Here is a 21,565-nt window from a genome sequence, read left to right on the forward strand (position 1 = left end):
TCAAGCCTAAGGTGGTGAGTTGTGGATCTGCCTTCGCTGTCAGTGGAGTCCCTGAGAGCATGACCTCTCTGCTCTGCTCCCCCAAATCCCTGCTGACAACAGGTACAGCTTCCACTCGTAAAGGCGATAATGGCGATATTGAATCTGACCAACGGAATTCTTAGGCTGCAGAATTGAGCACATTGCTGTGCAATATCGACCATAGTACAACAAGTGAACTTATTGGCCTTCTCCAAACAGATTCTCCATCTTCACCCTTTATGCATTTGATGCTCTGCTGCAATCCTTCCTTAAGGAGAACTGAGTTCCAAGTCCAGAGACTTGTCAGATGACTGCAGCAAGCAGCTTCCCATGAACTGAAATGGCCACATCGTTCCGTTCTGCATTTACCTCCATCAGGGCATTTGCGATCACTGCTTTCTGACTGCTTCGTCCTGTCACAAACAAGCAATCCTAGGTAGTGTTTCTGCGTTGCTCTTACTATGAGTGTGACGGTACGACTGGAGAAGATTGCGATGCAAATGAGGAACCGTCTTTTCAGTCTGATGCTCTTGAGATTTCTTACATTGTATGAAAACAAAAGATGTTAGCAAAACTTGCATAGATGGGTTGTGGCCAGAATACTTTCAGAAGCAAATATCGGCATTAGCCGTCTGTATGTTTGGACAGTATGTCATCGGCTTAAAAATCACAGAGAAACATATGTGCTGATGAACCTACAGCTGTCACAATGTTTTCAGGCTCCTGTGCAGCAATTCCAGCGCTTCCTCCTCTAGTGGGGTAAGAAGGCAGTATCTTTGTAGTTCTTCCCTCGTCCCACTTTGTTTCGCTTGTTAAAAGCTGGCTTCTTCTGTATGAGGAATGTTGACCAAGTCAATGAATTTCGATTACCAGCTGGACCCAGGTGGAAGTAAGCCAAGCTTACTGAAACAGGAAAGTTGGAATATCATGCAAAAGAATTTGAGGCTATGATCGAAAGTGTCGTGGATGGAGCACACTGGGACCATAAACAATCTCATGCTTCATGTTCATTTCCTTTGGATGGCACACAAAATAGCCAATATGGATGATAAAGGCAATTCTGTTACAAAGCCGAGCTTTTTGAAGTAGGTGCTGCCTCCGCTTCCTTTGACTAAAGAGGTGAGATGTTAGAACTTCTTCTACCATTTCGTTCCCATTCCCTGGGTACTGAAGTTCTCAGTCACTGCCATATTTACCTCCTTTGGTACCACGGTCACGATTGTGGATACGCTGGTCCCCCTGTCGGAATTCCAGTTCCTGATATTACTTCCAGCCAGACTTACATTGCTGCCTGTGCCAATATTGGGAAACTGCAACCTAAAGTTTCTGATTCCTGCACATCCTGAGACTCAGTTGAACCCAGTTTCCTGAATGGTTGCTCCAGATTTGTAAGGTGTTGTAACCACTAACACAGGACAACAACTCGCAATCTTATTTCTCCACTCTCCACTACAATTTACTCCCTTGTGCCGTTACGGCCATTGATAGCCTAGCAACAGGAATGAATAGAAAGCAAGGGCAATGAATTTGAAGAAGTCAAGGTGTGATTACCCAATTACTGGGGGTTAGATGAAAAGTGTTGAGATGTAGTTAGATGCGATTAGATGAAGAGGGACAGGAGGATGCGAGCTTTCATCATCAACAGCGGCATGGAGCAGTTGAGAAAATTGACCACTTACTGTGCTTAAATACTCTGTATTATGTTATGATGGTGTGCGACTCCTGTCCCATACTGGAAGGTTATTTCAAATGCACGTCCAGTGCTGACCACGCCAGGGTGGAAATTCTTGCCACAGGCTTTGTATGGATATTAAAGTACCATATGTATGTTCCCAACATTGTGAGTCATGCGACTTTGGCAAGAAATAGCTAAGAATTTATGCAACCTATAGAAAACCATTTCATTCCACAGAGTTAATCCTTTCATTTGAGGCCATTCACCAAGTAATTTATCTGGTGTATTACTGAAGAATTTTTATTTCTTGTGTTCCATTCGTAAATGGCTAAACATCTCTCCCTCTCCCCACTTTAAAACGCTCCTGAAAACCTACTTTGTTGACAAAGCTTTAGATCACCTGTCATTATGTTTTCTTATGTTGCTTGCTATCAAATTTTGTTCGATAACGTTCCTTCTCAAACATCTATCCTATCTTCCTGCATGCTTCTCATCTTGTCCATGAGACCAACCCGTATTCCCACCAAACTACTTACCAGCCAACTTCCTTTCTGGTCCCCAGTTATGTTGACATTTTTGACTGATCTCTGTTTTCATCTGCTGTCCGTCTCTATTTTAAATCTGCTGCAATCATCCTTATCGTCCCAAAAACAACCTTTGACCCGACTGTTCTTGTAAGTTACTGCCCCATTTATAACCCCCCTTTCCCCTCCAAAGTCCTTGAATATGTTATTGTCTTGCATATCTATGCCAATATTTCCTGGAACTCCATGCTTGAATACCTCCAGTCAGATTTTTGCACGTGCCACTGGATGAAAACTGCTCTCACAAAGACGCAAATGACAACCTATGTGACTGTGATAAAGGAAAAATATCGCTCATGTCTTTCACGACCTGTGTGCAGCCTTTGATACGGTTGACCACACCAATTTCCTCCATTGCCTCCCCACTGCCATGCACCCGGGTGAGAGTGCACTCCTTTCCTGGTTCCATTCGTCGCTATCTAATCATAGCCAGATAATCAACTACTATGGCTTCTCTTCTCTGTCCAACACCATTATCTCAGAATCCAAGGATTTTTTATTTATATTTTATTCTTTCTCGTACTTTGAGCCTTTCTGGTAAGGCCAGCATTTATTGCTGATCCTTAATTGTCCTTGAGAAGATGGTGGTGAACAACCTTCTTGAACCGCTGCAGTGCAAGCAGTGTACCTACAAATGCAGTGCAGTGAGGGAGCGAGTTCCAGAATCTTCACCAAACAGCAGTGAAGGAACGGCAATATAGTTCCGAATCAGGATGGTGTATGACTTGGTGTGGAGCATTCACCTATCAACGCTGTGCTCCCTGACCTACATTAGCTCCTGGTCAAGCAACGTCTTTAATTTATAATTCTGACCCTTGTTTTCAAGACCGTTCAATTCCCCAACCCTTCCCATATCGGCATTTTTCTCAGGCCCAAAACGCCGTGAAATAGCTGCACTCATCTTATTCTGACCTTTGATCATCCCGATTTTAATTACTTTACCACTGGTGGCTGTGCCTTCAGCTGTCTAGGCACTAAGCTCTAGAATTTCCTTGCTAAACATCTCCACCTCTTGCCGTCTCTTTCTTCCTTTAAGAAGCTACTTAAAGCTCTTTGTCCCTAAAAGTACCAACCCTGCCTCTTACTACCTACTTACTGTTTACATGCCGGTCGAAAGTTTTCGGGTGCCTTTTGAGGTTAACTGCCATTCCATTCTCATATGCTTCCTTTTCCAATCTTACTTTCCTCTTCACTTTCCCTCTCAACTTCTTTTTTTGCTTGATCATATTCTCTATTTTGCTTATCGTCCAAGGATCTCTGGCTTTGCTTCCTATACCTTTTTCCCCTGTTGGAATGTACCTAGCCTGCACCTGAAACAGCTACTTAAGGATCACCCATTGTTCCATTACTGTTTTCCCTGTAAATCTTTGGTTCCGATTTACCCTGGCTAGATTCCCTCTCACCCCATTGAAGTTAGCATTCATCCACTGTAGAAGTTCTAATTCAGTTTTTTTTTGTATATACTCATTCATGGGATGTGGACATCACTGGTTATTCCAACATGTACTATCTATCCCTAATTGTCCTTGAAAAGGTGGTGGTGAGCTGCCTTCTTGAACTTCTGCAATCAGTGAGGTGTAGGTACACCAAAAGTGCCGTTAAGAAAGGATTTCCAGGACTTTCTCCCAGCAACAGTGTAGGAAGGTCGATATAGTTTCAAGTCAGGATGGCATATGGCTTGGAGGGGAACTTGCAGGTGGAGGCTCCTTGCTCTTCTTCATTACTAATCTAAACCTTATGATATGATGATCACTCCTATCCAAGTGTTCTGCCACAGACACTTGGTCAACTTGGCCAACATCCTTCCTCAGCACCAGATCCAGCAAAGCCTCTTTCGTACTTGAACGGAGAACATACTCGTGAAGGAGGTTCTCCCGAATATATTTCAAACATTCCAACCTTCGTTTCCCATTAACGTTATCCGAAACGATGTTTAGATGTTTAAATGCCCCCAATATCACCACTTTATATTCATATTTTTTTACATTTTATTTATATTTAGAGATACAGCACTGAAACAGGCCCTTAGGTCCACCGAGTCTGTGCCGACTAACAACCACCCATTTACACTAATCCTACATCAACCCCATATTCTCTACCACATCCCCACCATTCTCCTAACACCTACCTACACTAGGGGCAATTTACAATGGCCAATTTATCTATCAACCTGCAAGTCTTTGGCTGTGGGAGGAAACTGGTGCACCCGGCGAAACCCACACAGACACAGGGAATACTTGCAAACTCTACACAGGCAGAACCCAGAACTGAGCCCGGGTCGCTGGAGGCTGTGGTGCTAACCACTGCGCCACTGTTGCGCCCATTTCTTGCATAGCTCTCTGTTTTTCCTTTAAATTCACACCTCTTTCTCCCTCTCTCACTATTTGGAAGCCGATGGATTATTCCCAGTAGTGTGTTCATACCGTTCGCGCTTTTCAACTCTTACAAAATGGATTTTGTCCTTCCTCACTCAAGGACATCCGCTCTTTCCAACACCACAATATCTTCCCTAATCAGCACTGCCACTGTTTCTTTCCTTCCATATCTTTTCTGCACACTTTGGACCACAGAATATTCAGCGCTCAGTTCTCAGCATTTTTAAGCCACGCTTCCATTATTACTACTACATCATATTCCCACATGGCTATCATTGCCTGTAGTTCACCAACCTTATTCTTCACATTTTGTGCATTTGTAAACTTGCATTCTAAGACTGTCTTTGTATTCCTTGTTACTTTGCTAGTTTCTAATGTGGCACTACTTCTTCCTGTTTCATTATCCAACTCTATCACTTCATGCACATTTTTGTTCTTTTCTACTTCTATATGCTGGTGGCCATCCCCTTTCAATTTAGTTTAAATCCTTCCAACCACTTGAATGTAACTTCCTGTGAGGACACTGTTTCCAGTCCTGTTGAGGGACAACCCTTCCCTTTCGAATATGTGCCTGCTGTCACAGAAATGGCTCCATTGCTCCAAGACTCTGATGCCCTCCCTCCTGCACCATGCCTCAAGCCACTTATTGATCCCCTATATCTTCCTGCTTCCACTTTCGCTCGCACATTTCACTGGCAGCAATCCAGATGTTGCTACCTTAGAGATGTTACTTTTTGACCTACCTCCCAGCTTCTTGAAAATCTGACCATAGGATCACCATACCTGCCCTGTCTATGTTGTCGGTACCAACGTGTACCACAACTTCTCCCTCATCCACTTATCCTTGCAGATTATTCTGCATCCTCTCTGTGATGCCATTTACCCTGGAACCAATGAGGCAACACACCACGTGGAACTCAAGAGAACAGTAACATAAATATCTATCTGTACCCCTAAATATGGAATCTCCTACAACAAATTCATTTCTGCTCTTTGCTGTTCCCTGCTGCGCAGTCCTTTGCCCATCTGTGCCACAGTCTGGACCATAGTTGTTCAAGGTGTCTTTGCTCTCTGCAGTTTCCAATGCTGAGTACCAGTTTGAGAGTGGCACACACCCTGAAGACTCCTGCACTTCCTATCTGTTCCTACTGTTCCACATATCCACCCATCTACTGTCCCGAACTTTACCCGCCTGTGGGGTGACCACCTCCTGGAACGTATGATCCAGGAAATCCTCATCCTGCCTGATGCTCCTTAGTGACTCAACCTGCCCCACGGAAATTCTGAGCTTAACACAAGCAATTATTTTGCACAAAACAGGTACACAAAAGTTGAAAAAGACCATACTAAACAGCCAGCATCGACATTGGCACCAGTAACGACAACCCTGCAATGAGATCCTTATTAACATCCGGGAGCTTGTGCCAAAATTGGGAGAGGCATCCTACAGACTAGTCAAGCAACAGCCTGACATAGTCACACTAACGGAACCATACATTACATCCAATGTCCCAGACACCACCATCACCATTTCTGGGCATGTCCTGTTCCACTGGCAGGTCGGACTCACCGCAGCTGGCGGCACAGTGGTAAACAGTCGGGAGGTAGTTGCCATCATCGGGACCCCATGAAGTCTCATGGAATCATGTCAAACATGAGAAAGAAAACCTCCTGCTGATTGCACCTACTGCTCTCCCTCAGATGATGAATCATTCCAGCAACTGTACTGAAGACGTGCTCCAGAACTAAATATGCTCCTCGACAAACTGTTTGAGTACAGCTACATGACTGGCATTTGCCCAGCAATGTGAAAAATTGTCAGGCATGTCCCATGCACAAAAAGCAGGACAAATCCAACCCCGGCTATGACCACCTAATCAGTCTGCTCCAGAACATCAGCAAAGTGATGGAAGGGGTCGTCGACAGCATTTTCTCTGCAATAACCTGCTCACTAACGCTCACTTTGGGTTCCGCACCAGCCAGTCACCTCCTGACCTCATCACAGCCTTTATTCAAACATGAACCTCAACTCGAGAAGTGAGGTGGGAATGATTGCCCTTCAAATCAAGGCAGTATTTGAGCGAGTATGGCATCAAGGATCCCTAGAAAAACTGGATTCAATGGAAATCGGGGGAGAAATCTCCGCTATTGAAATCATACCTAGCACAAAGGAAGATGGTTGTGGTTGTTGGTGGTCAATCATCGCAACTCCAGGGCATTACTGCAGGAGTTCCTCAGGTCGTGTCCTCAGCCCAAGCATCTTCAGCTGCTTCAACAATGATCTTCCTTCCATCATAAAGTCAGAGGTGTGGATGCTCTGTGATCATTGCACAATGCTCAGCACCATTCACCACTCCTCAAATACTGAAGCGGCCCGTGTGCATATGCAGCAATACCTCTAAAACATCCAGGAATGGGCTGAGAAATGACAAGTAGCATTCACATCTCAGAAGTGCCATGTGATGACCATCTCCAACAAGAGTGAATCTAGCATCTCCCCTGGACGTTCAATGGAATTATCATCGCTGAATTCCCCATTATCAACATTCTGGGGGTAACCATTCACCAGAAACAGAACAGAACCAGCCATGTAAATGTCGCGTCTACAAGAGCAGGTCAGAGGCTGGGAATTCTGTGGCGACTAACTTACCTCCTGACACGCCAATGCCTGTCCACCATCTACAAGCCACAAATCAGGAGTTTGATGGAATACTCTCCACTTGTCCGGATGGGTGCAGCTCCAACAACACTCAATAAGCTCAACTCCATCCATGACAAAGCAGCCCTTTGATTGTCAGCCCATCCACAACCTTCAATATTCACTCCCTCTACCACCAATGCACAGTGGCTGCAGTGTGTACCATCTACAAGATGCATTGCAGCAACTCGCCAAGGCTCCTCGACAGCACCTTTCAAACCCGCAACGTCTACCATTTAGAAGGACAAGGACAGAAGCTGAATGCGAGCACCACCATCTACAAATTCCCACTTCAAGCCACATGCCATCCTGACTTGTAACTATGCTGCCATTCTTTGACTATCACTAGTTCAGAATCTTGGAAGCCCCTTACTAAGAGCACTGTTTGTGTATGTACACATCAAACTTAGCAGTGGTTCAAGAAAACATCTCACTACTACCTTCTCAAGGGCAATTAGGGATGTGCAATAAATGCTGTCCTAGCCCATATCCTCCGGGAAACAAGAATCCATGTTGAGCGCCACTTGGAAGAAGCAAGGGCACAAAATGTACTGTGGGTGAGGGACTTCAATGTCCAACACCAAGAGTGGCTCAGTCGCAACACCACTGAGGAAGCTGCCCGAATCTTGAAGGACATATCTGCCAGACTGTGCCTGTGGCAGGTGGTGAGTGAACCAGCAAGAGGGAAAAACCAACAGGACTTTGTCCTTACCAATCTACCTGTCGCTGATGACTCTGCCCGTGACAGTAGTGGTAGGAGTGACCACCGCACAATCTTAGTGAAAAAGAAGCCCGAACATCACGCTACCACTATGCTAAATGGATAGATTCAGAATAGATCTAGCTGCTCAAAACTTGGCATCCGTGAGGCACTATGGGCCTCAGCAGCAGTAGAATTGTATTCAATCACAATCTGTAAACTCATGACCCCGCATATCCCGGACTCTACTATCACCACCAAGCCAAGTGTTCATCCTGGTTCAACAAAGAGTGCAGGAGAGCATGCCAGGAGCAGTACCAGGGATACCTAAATATGAGGTGTCAACCTGGTGAAGCTGCAACGCAGCCTAATTGCATGCCAAATGGTGGAACTAGCATGCAATAGACAGAGCTAAACAATCCCACAACCAACAGATCAGAACAAAGCTCTGCAGTCCTGCCGCATTCAGCTGCGAATGCTGATGGACAATTAAACCACCAACCAGAGGAGGAGGTTCCATAAGTATCCCCATCTGGAACGATGGTGGAGCCCAGTACAGTAGTGCAAAAGAAAAGACAGAAGCATTTGCAACAATCTTCTGCCAGAAGTGCTGACTGGATGAGCCATCTCGGTCTTCTCTTGAGGTTATTACAATCAGAGACATCAGTTTTCAGCCACATCGATTCAGTTCATGTGATATCAAGAAATGGCATTGGTTATTGCAAAGGCTATGGGCTCTGATAACATCTCGACTGCAGGATTGAAGATATCTGCTGCAGGGCTCGGATGCAGTCATCAATGTACCAAAGGGGAAAAAACAGCATTGTGCGAGAGAGCTTGAGGAGGACTGGAACAAGGATTATATGACATGCCCCACAAAAAGACAGGCATAACTAGGACCCATAGCAACACTTTTTAATTGGAGGATGTGAGTGGAGTTAAATGGGAAGTTGCTCAATGTGAGAAAAGGCTCACCCAGGCAGAGGAGGTTGGTGGTGGATAGGGATTAGTTCAAGGAGGAAGCAGAGAATCCTCAGACCATGCTGGTGGTGGATGAAGGAGTACAGAGGTTAGGCAGCCACAGTGAAGAAGAGAGGTGCTTAGGGCCAGGAAACTGGAAATTATTGAAATGATGTAGGGTTTCAGAAGAATCACAGATGTAAGTAGGAAAAGCGTGGACAAAGGAGTAAAAATAGTCAAGATAGGAGGAAATAAGTTCAATGGGGCAGGAACAGAATGAAATGATGTGTCTACCAGGACACTCCTATTTGTAGATTTTAGGCGGGTGGTGATGGCACAATCGCCGCCTCTATTGGGCTGGAATCTATTGTAATTATTTCAAAGCTGGACAAAGATTCCCTGAATAACATGGGAAATAATATTCTTTTGGAATGATGGAGAAGGTGGCGCAAACTCTATTATACTTGATGTTAATGTTTGACTCCCTCCCCAAGGATACGTCAGTTTGTATCTGGTGGGGTTGGAGGCTGAACCGGAACTTGTGCCTCTCTTTCACCTTAGACCGAGGATCATAGTCAGGCCCGGTGCATCGCCAGGAATATCTGTAGAATGAGTGGAAGAAACTGCAGAGAAAAGGAGTTGTGCTGCACTTTCCCTCCCGTTTCTTCACTAATCACCAGGGGCACTTTCAGATAAGCCAGTCAGAGTGCGCACGGCAACTGTTCAACCGAGTTTCCCACATTTTGCAGAAGGGTCCCCGGTATAGGTGCAGGGCCTTGTCAGACTGGAATATTCCAGGATATAGTGCATGTATGTATTTAATTCCCGATGTACTTAAAAGACCTCCTAAACCTGATGTGTGTATTCAAAGTATCTCAGAATCCAGATCTGTGTCAGCATCCGCAACCCAATTTGGTTATTTGAAGCGGTGTTTCAGCAGGTGGGTTCGCAGACCCCTGGATCTTCATAGAGACTTTCCAGATGGTTCCACAAAATAATATGAATGTACCTACCGACCCCATCATGGAACCAAAATGTCCAGGTAACAGGAGCCGCGAGTAACCGAACTAATGAGGGGAGGCTGGCGCCAAATTGTATCGAAGTCCCGGGAGAAGGATCAGAGCGCTCTCCGGGGCCTCTGATCCTGTGGGTGAGTATCAGAGTGTGAGGAGAGGAGGAGCCGGTCGTTCTGCCGGAAGATGCTGTGAACGGCAGCCGCATTATTCCAGCTGCTATTTCTGGTGTTGTTTTTTGAAAATTCAATTTACATCATAATAGCAAAAGACATTAAAAATCCCACTTCCTCCCTCCCTTATCTCCCGCAGCCGGCACAAAGAAGACCAAAACGTGAGATCAGACTACTTTATCACTGTCACTTCTTTCTCCGGCTGGAGAATGGGTTGCGGGAACTGAAAGCCCCGGTGCTGTTTTCGAACACTCTCCACCAGAAAGTTTATTAATGAATTTCCCCACATGCAGAGAGTGCGTTTTCGCATTTGCACTGCTGGTTAGACAGTGCTGGATTTACGTATTTCAGTAAATCGGACGAGGGTGGCACAGTGGTGCAGTGGTTAGCACTGCAGCCTCACAGCTCCAGCGATGTCCAGCATCCGCGTTCCGCGTTTAATTCTGGGAACTGCCTGTGTGGAGTTTGTAAGTTCGCCCTGTGTCTGCGGGGGTTTCCTCCCACAGCCAAAAGACTTGCAGGTTGATAGGTGAATTGGCCACTATAAATTACTACTAGTATAGGTAGGTGGTAGGGGAATATAGGGACAGGTGAAGATGTGGTAGGACTATAGGCTTAGTATAAATGAGTGGTTAATGGTCGACACAGACTCAATGGGCCAAAGGGCCTGTTTCAGTGCTGTAAATCTAAATCTGCTACTTTAATATATCTGATACAGTGCACCTTACTTAAAATGGTAATTGAAGTTTTTTAAATATTCTGCTATTTCAGAAATCCTATATCGGCAGATAAAATATGGTCCACGTGTAGTCTCAACAAGGTCCAATAAAACTCAAGTAAGATTTATTTACTCCTATACTCCAATCCTTTGTAATAAAGGCGAACATATAATTTCCTCACCTAATCCCTAGCTGTAGCTGCATGTTAACTTCCTGCGATTCGTGTACAAGGGAACTCAGGTCTCTCCGAATAGCAACATTTTCCAGCCCTTACCATTTTTTTAGATTTTAGATTTAGAGATACAGCACTGAAACAGGCTTTCCTATTCGGCTTTCCTATTTTTCTTACCAAAGTGGATAACTTCACACTTCGCCACATTATATTCCATCTGCCACGCTCTTGCCTACTCACCTAACCCTTTGTTAGCCTTTTGCACACTCCTTGCTCGCTGCTTACTTTCCCAACTTTTTTTTATTATGAACAAACTTGGATACATTACACTCAGTTCACTCATCTAAGTCATTGATAAAGATTGTGAATAACTGAGGCCCAAGAACAGATCCTAATGATGCCACACTAGTCACAGGCTGCCAACCCGAAAATGAGCCGCTTATTCGATTTTCTGTATGTCAAATAATTCTTAATCCGTGGTTATATACGACACCAATTCCACGAGCGTTAACTTTGTGTACTAACTTTCAACCCATTTTAAACACACAATCGTCATTTTTGAGAGAAACCCTACAAGTGAACTGCTGTGCAAGAGAACTGCACGATCCCTGGACAAGTGCTGTGACATTCTCGGCCACCAGCAACGTTACTACAATATATTCCTCGATCTACATGTTCTGTACTCATAACTACGGCTCTCCCACTACAATATCGCTCAGTGGCAGACACAGTCCTTCATCTTATTATCTACTTTCAGCCACGTTATTTTATGTTATTAATAGGTATGTAATACATAAGGATAGTAAATAAATGAATTTCTAATAAAATTTAAGACCACGAATATTTTGACGAGAAGCTGAACTGAACCTACCACATAAATACTATGGTTACAAGAATAGATCAGAAGCTAGGTATTTTGAGGCGAGTGACTCGCCTCCTGACTCGCCAAATCCTTTCATAGGAACTTAGCGACAGGAGTTGTCCATTTATTAACACTTCCAGCCTGTCTGGCATTTAACGAGTGCATGGATGATTGCCAAAAACTCCACATATCGACCTTTGCCCTATATCCCTAAATAGCGTTGATTAACAAAAATCTATCAGTCTCAGATTTTAAATTGGCAATTGTACAAGAAAGTTCCAAACTTCTACCATCCTTTGCGTGTACAAGTCTTTCGTAATTGCACTACTGAAAAGTCTGGCCCTAATTTTAAGACCATGCCCCAGTCCTATACTCCCCCAAACCAGCGGCAATAGTTTCTTTCCACCTCGCTTCTCTGTTCCACTTCCTATCTTAGAAACGTCTCTCAATTCTCCCCGTAACTTTGAAAATCCCACCGGATAAATATTGCTTTTCGTAATCTCTCCTTGTTATTTAACCCCTGGTGAATGTACACGGCATCCTCTGTAAGACCAATACGCCTTTCCTAAGCTGTGGTTCCCAGAACTGCTCACAATACTCCAGGTGTGGTCCAACCAGTGCTTTGTACAGATTTAACATAATTTTACCCCTTTTATTCTAAATGATTAGAAAAAAGACCAGCATTTCATTAGGCTTTTGGATAATTTTCTGAATCATTTCATGATATATTTTCATGATATATCAGTGGCTCGGTGCATCAGCAGATCCACTTTACTTTTCATCATCTACAAAACACAAGTTAAGAGCGTGATGGACTGTGACCCAATTGCCTGGATGAGTGCAGTTTCAACAAAACTCAAGAAGGTTGATGTCATCCAATACATAGCAGCTGCTTGCTTGGCACCCCATCAACCACATGAAACATTCTCTCCACCACCGACTCACAGTGGCAGCAGCAGTACGATCTACAAAATGCACTACAGCTAAATGCCAAGGCTTCTTCGATAGAACATCCAACCCGTGCCCTCTACCGTCTAGAAGAACAACTGCAGCACCCACAACTGATTTTCTGTCCTTCACTGTCACTGAATCAAAATCCTGGAACTCCAAACAACTGGGAGAGAACCTTCACAACATGGAGTTCAACGGTTCAAGAAGATGGCTGACCATGACATTTTCAAGAGCAATTTGGGATGGACGAGACACAATTGCACGTGCAATTCGATATCACCTCTGTTGCAATATTTAGGAACATCGGAGCAGGAGTAGGCTATTCTGCACATCACGCCTGCCACACCATACAATATGATCATGACTGATCATCCACTTCAAAGCCTTTTTTTCACACACTATCCCCATAACCCCTTATGTCAATTGTATTTACAAATCTGTCAATCTCTGCTTTAAATATACTCAATGACTGAGCGTCCACAGCCCTCTGGGGCAGAGAATTCCAAAGATTCATAATCCAAAATTTAAAATTACCATTGTGCACTTCTTAATTCAGTGAAGCCGCTTAACGTAACGAAATTAACAACCTTATGGATCCAGGTGACACTTAATCATGTTCTTCCGCTCATCTCTGAATTTCCTCTTGGAAACTGCATAAATAAAAGTGTTTGTGGAGCAACTCCAAGACCTGACTATATATCCAGACTTTTTGATAATGGTGATGATTCCTTATAAGGTGCTTATAAAAATTGAATATCTGTAAATTTTATACTTACATAAGTTTCGCGTCACCATAGATAAAATGATTAAACTGTCAGATATGGCGAACAATAAATCTTTTTTTTCGATTCTCCATCTCTGGAACTTTGTACTTCTCAACGTTGTTATTATCCCTGTGTCCTGCCCTGACTCTGCTGACCATCTAAGCTGTAGGTAATTTTGGGCAATGAACCAGAAAATTAAATGAAACGGAGTTAAAATAGCGTTAATCACAAAATTGCTACCCATATGGTTAAAGTATAGAAGCTTGATTTTACATAACAATAACATAATACATTTTCAATTATTTCCCGAGGTTCATACATAAAATAGATTGGACCATTTTCCAGAACGCTCAAGGAACAGGCGACTGCTACAACAACAGCCGCTGTGTCTTAAGGGCAATATACATTTTTCACAAGTTTCAGCAACAAATGGCACAAATCGATCAAAGTTGAAAGTGGAACCGAACAAGACAACACAACCAACTGATGTAAACATTAGGACGAGATAGAGACAGCAAGTTGAAGTGCAATTTAAGAAAGAATATTGTCAATAATCATATTTAATTTCATTCACTATGAATCAGCTACCAGGAGATTCACCGCAGCCCTGACCACAGGATAGCAGGTAATGCATTTCGCGAGGCCAAAACCTCCGCGGGAGAGATTCACAACAGTCACCAAATTAGGTTCAGAGAAGAATGAATGAAATTACTAACTCTCCTTATCTTGAGGGAACGACTAGCCGTTAGCAAAATATATGAAAATGTTTTCACCTTTTTATCTTGTCACTCAGAAGGCTCTGTGGCTAATTTTCGTGGAAATCACATGAATCGCGGCACGCTAAAATAACGTTTTTGAACTGGTTGAAACAAATATTCATTTCAAGCTGCCTGGTTAACCCATTTAAGAAATAGTTTCCAATTTTTCATTCGCATGTTTAGGCTTTGATTTGCTTGGCGGTATGTTCCCTGTGTTCATTCCAGAATAAACTTTGTTTTTTTTTAAATCTACTCACAAGTTGAATGACGTCTGTTATTGATTCATATAATTTATTCCTTGTCTAACTCAACCTGAAGAAAGCAGAAGCAACAAAGATTTTGATTCTAGCAATACTGAACTGGGTAGAATTTTGGTGTTTGGTTGTTCATCCGTTACCTAAGCCGTTCAGCCCATCTCTCCCATGTTTTCGCAAATCTCCGCATATTCCCATAATGCCTGCCACCTTTGTGGTGATTTCACTGTTTGGTCAGCGATCGGTTTTTTTTTGTGTGATGTTTAAAATTAATACGGACAATGAAATCCCACTGCAGCGTCGCATCTCATTTTGTCTTGACTTTTAATCTGACTGGAAATCTGAACTCTGGCCTCATTCTCCCTACCAAAATGCATCACTTCACACTATTCTGCGTTAAATTTTATTCTCCATGTGATTGTCCAGTTTACGATTCTAATTCTTCCTGAGGTCTGTTAATATCCTCGTGATTTTTTTCTACGTCTATGTGAAGGATAAGAGGCGTGGTTGACTCGGAATTTTCATTTGTGGAAGGTCAATGAAAGATACTTCCCGCCCAAAACCGTTGTGCCTTACTCTTTTAGATTATGTCTTCTTGGGACTCGCCGGTAAGTCTTTTACCATTGCAAATTTATGGCGCATGCGCAGAAAAACGCAATCCCCGCAGCACCCCCCACCACCAACCCCCCCCCCCCCCCACACCTCACGGTGCTGCCTCTGGCCGCTCCTCTCCCCTCCATCACAGGGCCCTTCACTCACCCACTCGCCGGCCGCCCCTCTCCTACCAGGCCCGCTGCACCTCCCCCCGCTCCCAAGCCCCGGCCCGCTCGTTCGTTCTCTCACTCCGCCATTGTGTGCTGACATGTGTTTGTTCGGTTGCCTCCATGTGATTATTTGAACAGCGCCATATTTAATCCTGGCAGCTGCCTAAAGTCGCAGTGTGTGACGTTTTGGTGGCATATGCTGCGTTCGCGCATGTGCCACAGCAGTGCCCCCTCGCGGTAACGTTGTCAGAAAATGCAGCCTTTTGTGATATATTGAGCAGCACCATCTTTTCTACTGGCAGCTGCCAAAACTTCGCGGACAGTGATGTTCGAGCATGAGGCTGCATTTGCGCATGTACAAGTGGTTGTGTTCTCAGCAACCAAGGTGTCACAGAAAGAATATCACCTCCAATGTATTTAGAACAGAGACATCATGTGGTATATATTAATGATTTGGACTTAAATGTAGGAGGCATGGTTGAGAAATTGTTGATGACACAAAAATTATCCGTGTTGTTGATAGTGAAGAAGATAGCTGTAGACTCCAGAAAGATATCAATGGTTTGGTTGAGTGAGTGGAAAAGTGGAAAATGGAATTCAATCCAGAGAAGCGTAAGGTAATGCATTTGTGGAGGGCAAATAAAGCGAGGGAATACACAATAAATGGGAGGGTATTGAAAGGGATGGAAGAAGTGAGAGAGCTTGGAGTGCATGTCCACAAGTCCCTGAAGGTGGTAGGGCAGGTAGATAGAGTGGTGAAGAAGGCAAATACAATGCTTTCCTTTATTGGCTGAGGTATAGAATTCAAAAGCAGGGAAGTCATGCTGGAACTGTATAAAGTTCTAGTTAGACCACATTTGGGGTATTGTCTCCAGCTCTGGTCACCACATTACAGAAAGGACATAATTGCTCTGTAGAGAGTGTAGAGGAGATCGTTGTTTTTTATAAGAGATACAGCACTGAAACAGGCCCTTCGGCCCACCAAGTCTGTGCCAACCATCGACCACCCTTTTATACTAATCCTACACTAATCCCATATTCCTACCACATCCCCACCTGTCCCTATATTCCCCTACCACCTACCTATACTAGGGGCAATTTATAATGGCCAATTTACTTATCAACCTGCAAGTCTTTTGGTGGTGGGAGGAAACCGGAGTGCCCGGCGAAAACCCACGCAGACACAGGGAGAACTTGCAAATTCCACACAGGCTGTACCCAGAATTGAACCCAGGTCGCTGGAACTGTGAGGCTGCGGTGCTAACCACTGTGCCACCCAGAGCTGTTGCCAGAGCTCAAAGTTTGCAGTGATGAGGACCGGTTGGATATGCTAGGGTTGTTTTCCTTAGGCTGAGGGGTGACCTAACAGAGGATTGCAAAATTATGAAGAGCCTAAATAGAGCAGACAGGAAGGACCTGTTTCTCCTCGCGGAGAGGTCAATTACCAGGGGGCACAGATTAAAGGCAATTGGTGGAAGGATTAGAGGGGACATGAGGAAAAACCTTTTCACTGCCCGGAACTGTATTGGAGGCAGAAACCCTCAATTCTTTTAAAAGGTACCTGGACAGCCACCAGAAGTGCTGTAACTGGCAAGGTTATGGACCAGGTGCTGGAAGATGGGATTAGATTGAGCAGATAGATTTTTCAGCTGCCATGGACACAACGTGCTGAATGGCCTCCTTCTGTGCCGTATTTTTTTCAATGATTCGATGGTTCTATCAGAAATTGCTTCACAGAAAAGGTCACGAGGCTGTGAAACTCCCTTGCAGGGTTAGGGGTTGAGGTAAAAAAAAAAAAAGTCAGCATTGAAGACTGAATTGAAAAGATGGGCAAAGAAATTTCAGATGTTACAACCATGGCAGGTTTACAGCGTTAGGCCAGCAATAAAGATTATTCCAAATGTCTCAAATATACATGTCAGATAACCAGAAGTAGGCTGTCCTTTTGAAAGTGCAGGCATGGCATAATCTATTTGGATTGTCGAAACCATGAAGGTGTTCAGAAAGTTTATTCTACAATATTCTGTGTGGTGAATATTTCAAATATTAATGTTGTAGGCTGTAAATTTACAACTTGAGAACAACGTGGAATGTTAGACAGAACCTCCTCACGGAAAGAATATAACACTCATGATGATAATTTAGATGATTAATCCATTGAAGGCGATAGCTAGATGTTTCAACATGTGTTACATACGGGAGTATGGAATGAGGAATATGTTACAGAAACTGATGTTTGGTTTAGATCAGTGCTAATCAACATATATGTCTGTTTAATTTATTTTATATGGCGTCTCAAAATCGTTATGTATTTGCTCTGATCCGATATTGCCAGACTTCAGGTTAAACACTGCCTCGACTTTAAACTTTTCATCCAACTTTTCCCCTTCCTACATTGCTTCGCCTTCTCTATCTCTGTAATCTCCTCCAACCCTACAAGTCTCTGAGATCTCTGCGTTCATCCAATTCTGTCTCTTGGGCATTCCTAACATTAATGACTCCAGCTTTTGGCAGGGGCCTAAGTACTTGACGTCCCTCGCTAAACCTCCCCATCTCTCTACCTCTCTTTCCTCTTCTGAGGCGATCGTTAAAACCAACCTCTTTGACCAAACTTTTAAACATCTGCTCTAACATCTCCTTGCATTTTTCATTGCAAATTTTTGTCTGTTAACGCTCTTGTGAATCTCCTTGAGGAGTTTTACTACGTTAAAGATGATATATAACGCAAGCCGTTGTTAATGCATCTGTCTTACAATATCAGAAAAAGTTAATAATGCTCCAAACATCTTTGATCGTGTACAATATGGCATCAATGGCTCCAGTCGAACATAAAAGCCGACATGGACTGATTTGCAAAACAGGTCTGTTTTTGTGCTGTATGCTGTCATTAATTCACTGCAATATGTGGACAAGATGGGAATTCTGGTGTCTGTCTGTCAGTTGAAAAACGTTTGTTCGATTCGGATGGATGCAATTTTATTTACTGCTGTGAAGCCATTTAAATTATTTGACTAACTTTGTAATGAGACCCAGGGGATGCTTAATCATATTCTTCAATTCGCCTGTGAATCTGCTCTGGGGCACTACGTAAATGAATGTGTTTGTGCAAGAACTGAAACACCTTAGCATATACCCGGATTTTTCTGCAATGGGGATAGAGCCGTTGCAATGTGTTTATAATATTCTAATATCCTCAAATTGCATACATATGGCACATATAAACACTACCATCCATAACAGTAGTAGATTGCCAGATACAGCGAACAGTAAAATTATGGATTTCCTTCGCTTCTCCATCTCTGTATCAGTGTGATTCGCAAAATTGTTGTTTCCTCTGAATCCGCTCCTCACTCTATTTGCCAGTGTAATAAGCCTGACGGTCAGGGCACTGAGCAGCATGATCAGCATAATTGAAGCAAATGGGGAAAAATTATGCCGAAACAAACATATGCTTCCCAGATGGGTACAGTGTAGAAGCTTGCGTTTGTATAACAGGACATTGTCAATTATTTTCTGAGGTTTATACATAAAGAAGATTGGAATATTTTCTAAACTGCTTATGAAACACACCACTGTTATCACCACAGTCGCTGTTTTCTCAGTGCAATATTTTGTTGGTAAAGTTTGGTGACAGAATCAAATCGATCAAAGGTGAACGCAACAGTGAGCCAGACAGAACAATCAATCGAAAGAAAGAGCAAGGCCATATTAAGACAACAAATGGGAGTATAGTTCAGGAATGAAAATGGGAAATAAGCATCTTTTATCTCATACAGAATTACAACAAATACCAGAACCATTTGATCAGCCGCTGCCATGACCACAAAGTAATGGGTGATGCCTTTGGAGAGACCGCAATTTCCACGGGAGAAAATGACGATTATCACCAAACCAGCTGAAAAAAAGACGAATCTAAATTACATACTTTCATTACTCTGAGGGATGATCAGTCGGCAGATCTTTGTATTAAATTCAATGTTTTTGCATTCAGTCAAATCTTTTTCTCTTTGTCCCAATCTATCAGATGGGCTTAGGTATTCCAAAAAGGCACAGTTCCTTCGGAATGATTTTGAACAAGACAAGGGGTTACGATTTGGGAGTGGTGGGTGGGGGTGGGGTGGGGGCTGGGGATGGTAGGATGCGGGGTAATGTATTAGCATGGACAGAGGATTGGTTACAGTACAGAAAACAGAGCGCCTGATTAAATGGGTCATTTTGAATTTAGCAGGCTCTTAATCATTGCGTGCCGGAAGGAGCAAAACTCAGGGCATCAAATATTTACAATCCATATCAATAACTCAGATGAAGTGATAGAGTGTAATATATCTAATTTCCTTGACGGTACAAAGTTTGGTGGGAACATAAACTCTGAGGAAGCCAAAAAGAGTCTGTATAGGAAAAAATGCAGAGTATTTGTGAAGGTTGCAGGTGTATTATAATGTGGAGAAATTTGAGGTTGTCCACTTTGATGGGAATAAGAGAAAACTTTGACTCTGTTTAAATGGCTAGAAACTATTAATTGCTGGTGTTCAGAAAGGGGTTTAGATGCCCTCGTGCAAGGAGTACCGAAAATTAACCTGGAAGTACAGCAAGCAATTAGGAAGGCAAATGGTATTCATTCAGAGTGTTGTGAACCAGTGAAATCCTTTACCCCAGAGGGGTGTTGATACTCAGCCATCGAGTCCATTCAAGACTGAGATCGATGAAGTTTTGGACTCGGGGGGAATCAAGGAATTTGGAGATCGGACTGGAAAGTGGAATTCTGGTCGAAAATGATCCATGATCGTATTGAATGGTGGACCAGGCTCAAAGGGTGGTATGGCCTACTCCCACTCTCATTTCCTCTGCTCGTATGTTCGATTGAACATTATTAATTATTTTGAGTTACTTCAAAAGAGAAAAAAATGATCTTGTGAATTACATGGTTGGATTTCCAGCTTACCACTGGACCAAAAGCTGGATTTTCTGACTGACAGCTAAAGTCATTTCCAGTTACTTCACCACAAGGGAATTTCTGGCTGGTTCAAGCTGGTCAGCCAATTTTACTTACCACTGCCTCCATAGTAGCTTTCCAGCTGACGTTCATGTCACATGGGAGGTCGAATTCCAACACTAGTGTTAAGCCAAACGTCAGATTGCAGATGTTTCCCAGTATCTCCTCATTTCAAATATCTTCAATTTTTCATGCAATATAGTTTTCAGGGTGATCACACGATTCTGGCTCTTAACTGCACTCTGAAATCGTAAGACACTCAGTTGTCAAAGGACACATAGGGATGGACAACAAATGCTAGTCTTGCCAGCAACTCTCACATCGCATGAAAAAAAAATCTTTTCATCTTTTGAAGGAGGCAAACTTTCCTACTCGGAGTCCTTCCTGTGGTTTTCCTTAGAACATAACTAGCAAAGCACAATTACTCAGTGATACATTGTTTTCTGTGCACAATAGAATGATAAATATTTCATTTTGGATTGTACCCCAACTATGTACCGCCGGAATCACACACATCAAAAGTATTGGTTAAATGACGGGAGTTATGTCGTGCTTCAGCATTGGCAATGGGGCTTTTGAAGATCTATCAGATATTAATAGAAACGTGGACATCGGAATCCCTCAGCAGCAAATATTTAAAAGCATATTTGAAAATTAGTTTATCAATAATGGACAATTAATATTAATATAAAGCGGAGGCTCCGGAATAATGACTTTGTTTCACAACCAAGAAGAGAACTGTCGTGAGTGGTACTGCGCCTGCCGCCATTATCGGCCCGCTCGACATCCAGTTATTTAGACCAATGGAGCTTAATTCCAGAAGGTATGTATAACAAGGAACCACTGCCATCCCCCACCCACCACCTCCCAAGAATTCATCCCCGCTGATAACTGCGGCTGCATGACGAGCCCTCCTTAAATAATTTCTCAGCAATTATCCCAAATCAAACTGTGTATTTTAATACAGGTGGAATTATTGCCCAGCGCATGATAACATAAAAAATGACGTCGAAACTGAGCCAAATAATGCAAAAAGCAATAGTTGAAGTCTCAGGGCCAGATTCAATCAAGAATAGAAATTGAAGCTTTGGAAACTGTGGCTTATACAAACATAGAATTGGAAATCTCT

Source organism: Heterodontus francisci, chromosome 29, assembly GCF_036365525.1.
Source record: "Heterodontus francisci isolate sHetFra1 chromosome 29, sHetFra1.hap1, whole genome shotgun sequence".
NCBI classification, from domain to species: Eukaryota; Metazoa; Chordata; class Chondrichthyes; order Heterodontiformes; family Heterodontidae; genus Heterodontus; species Heterodontus francisci.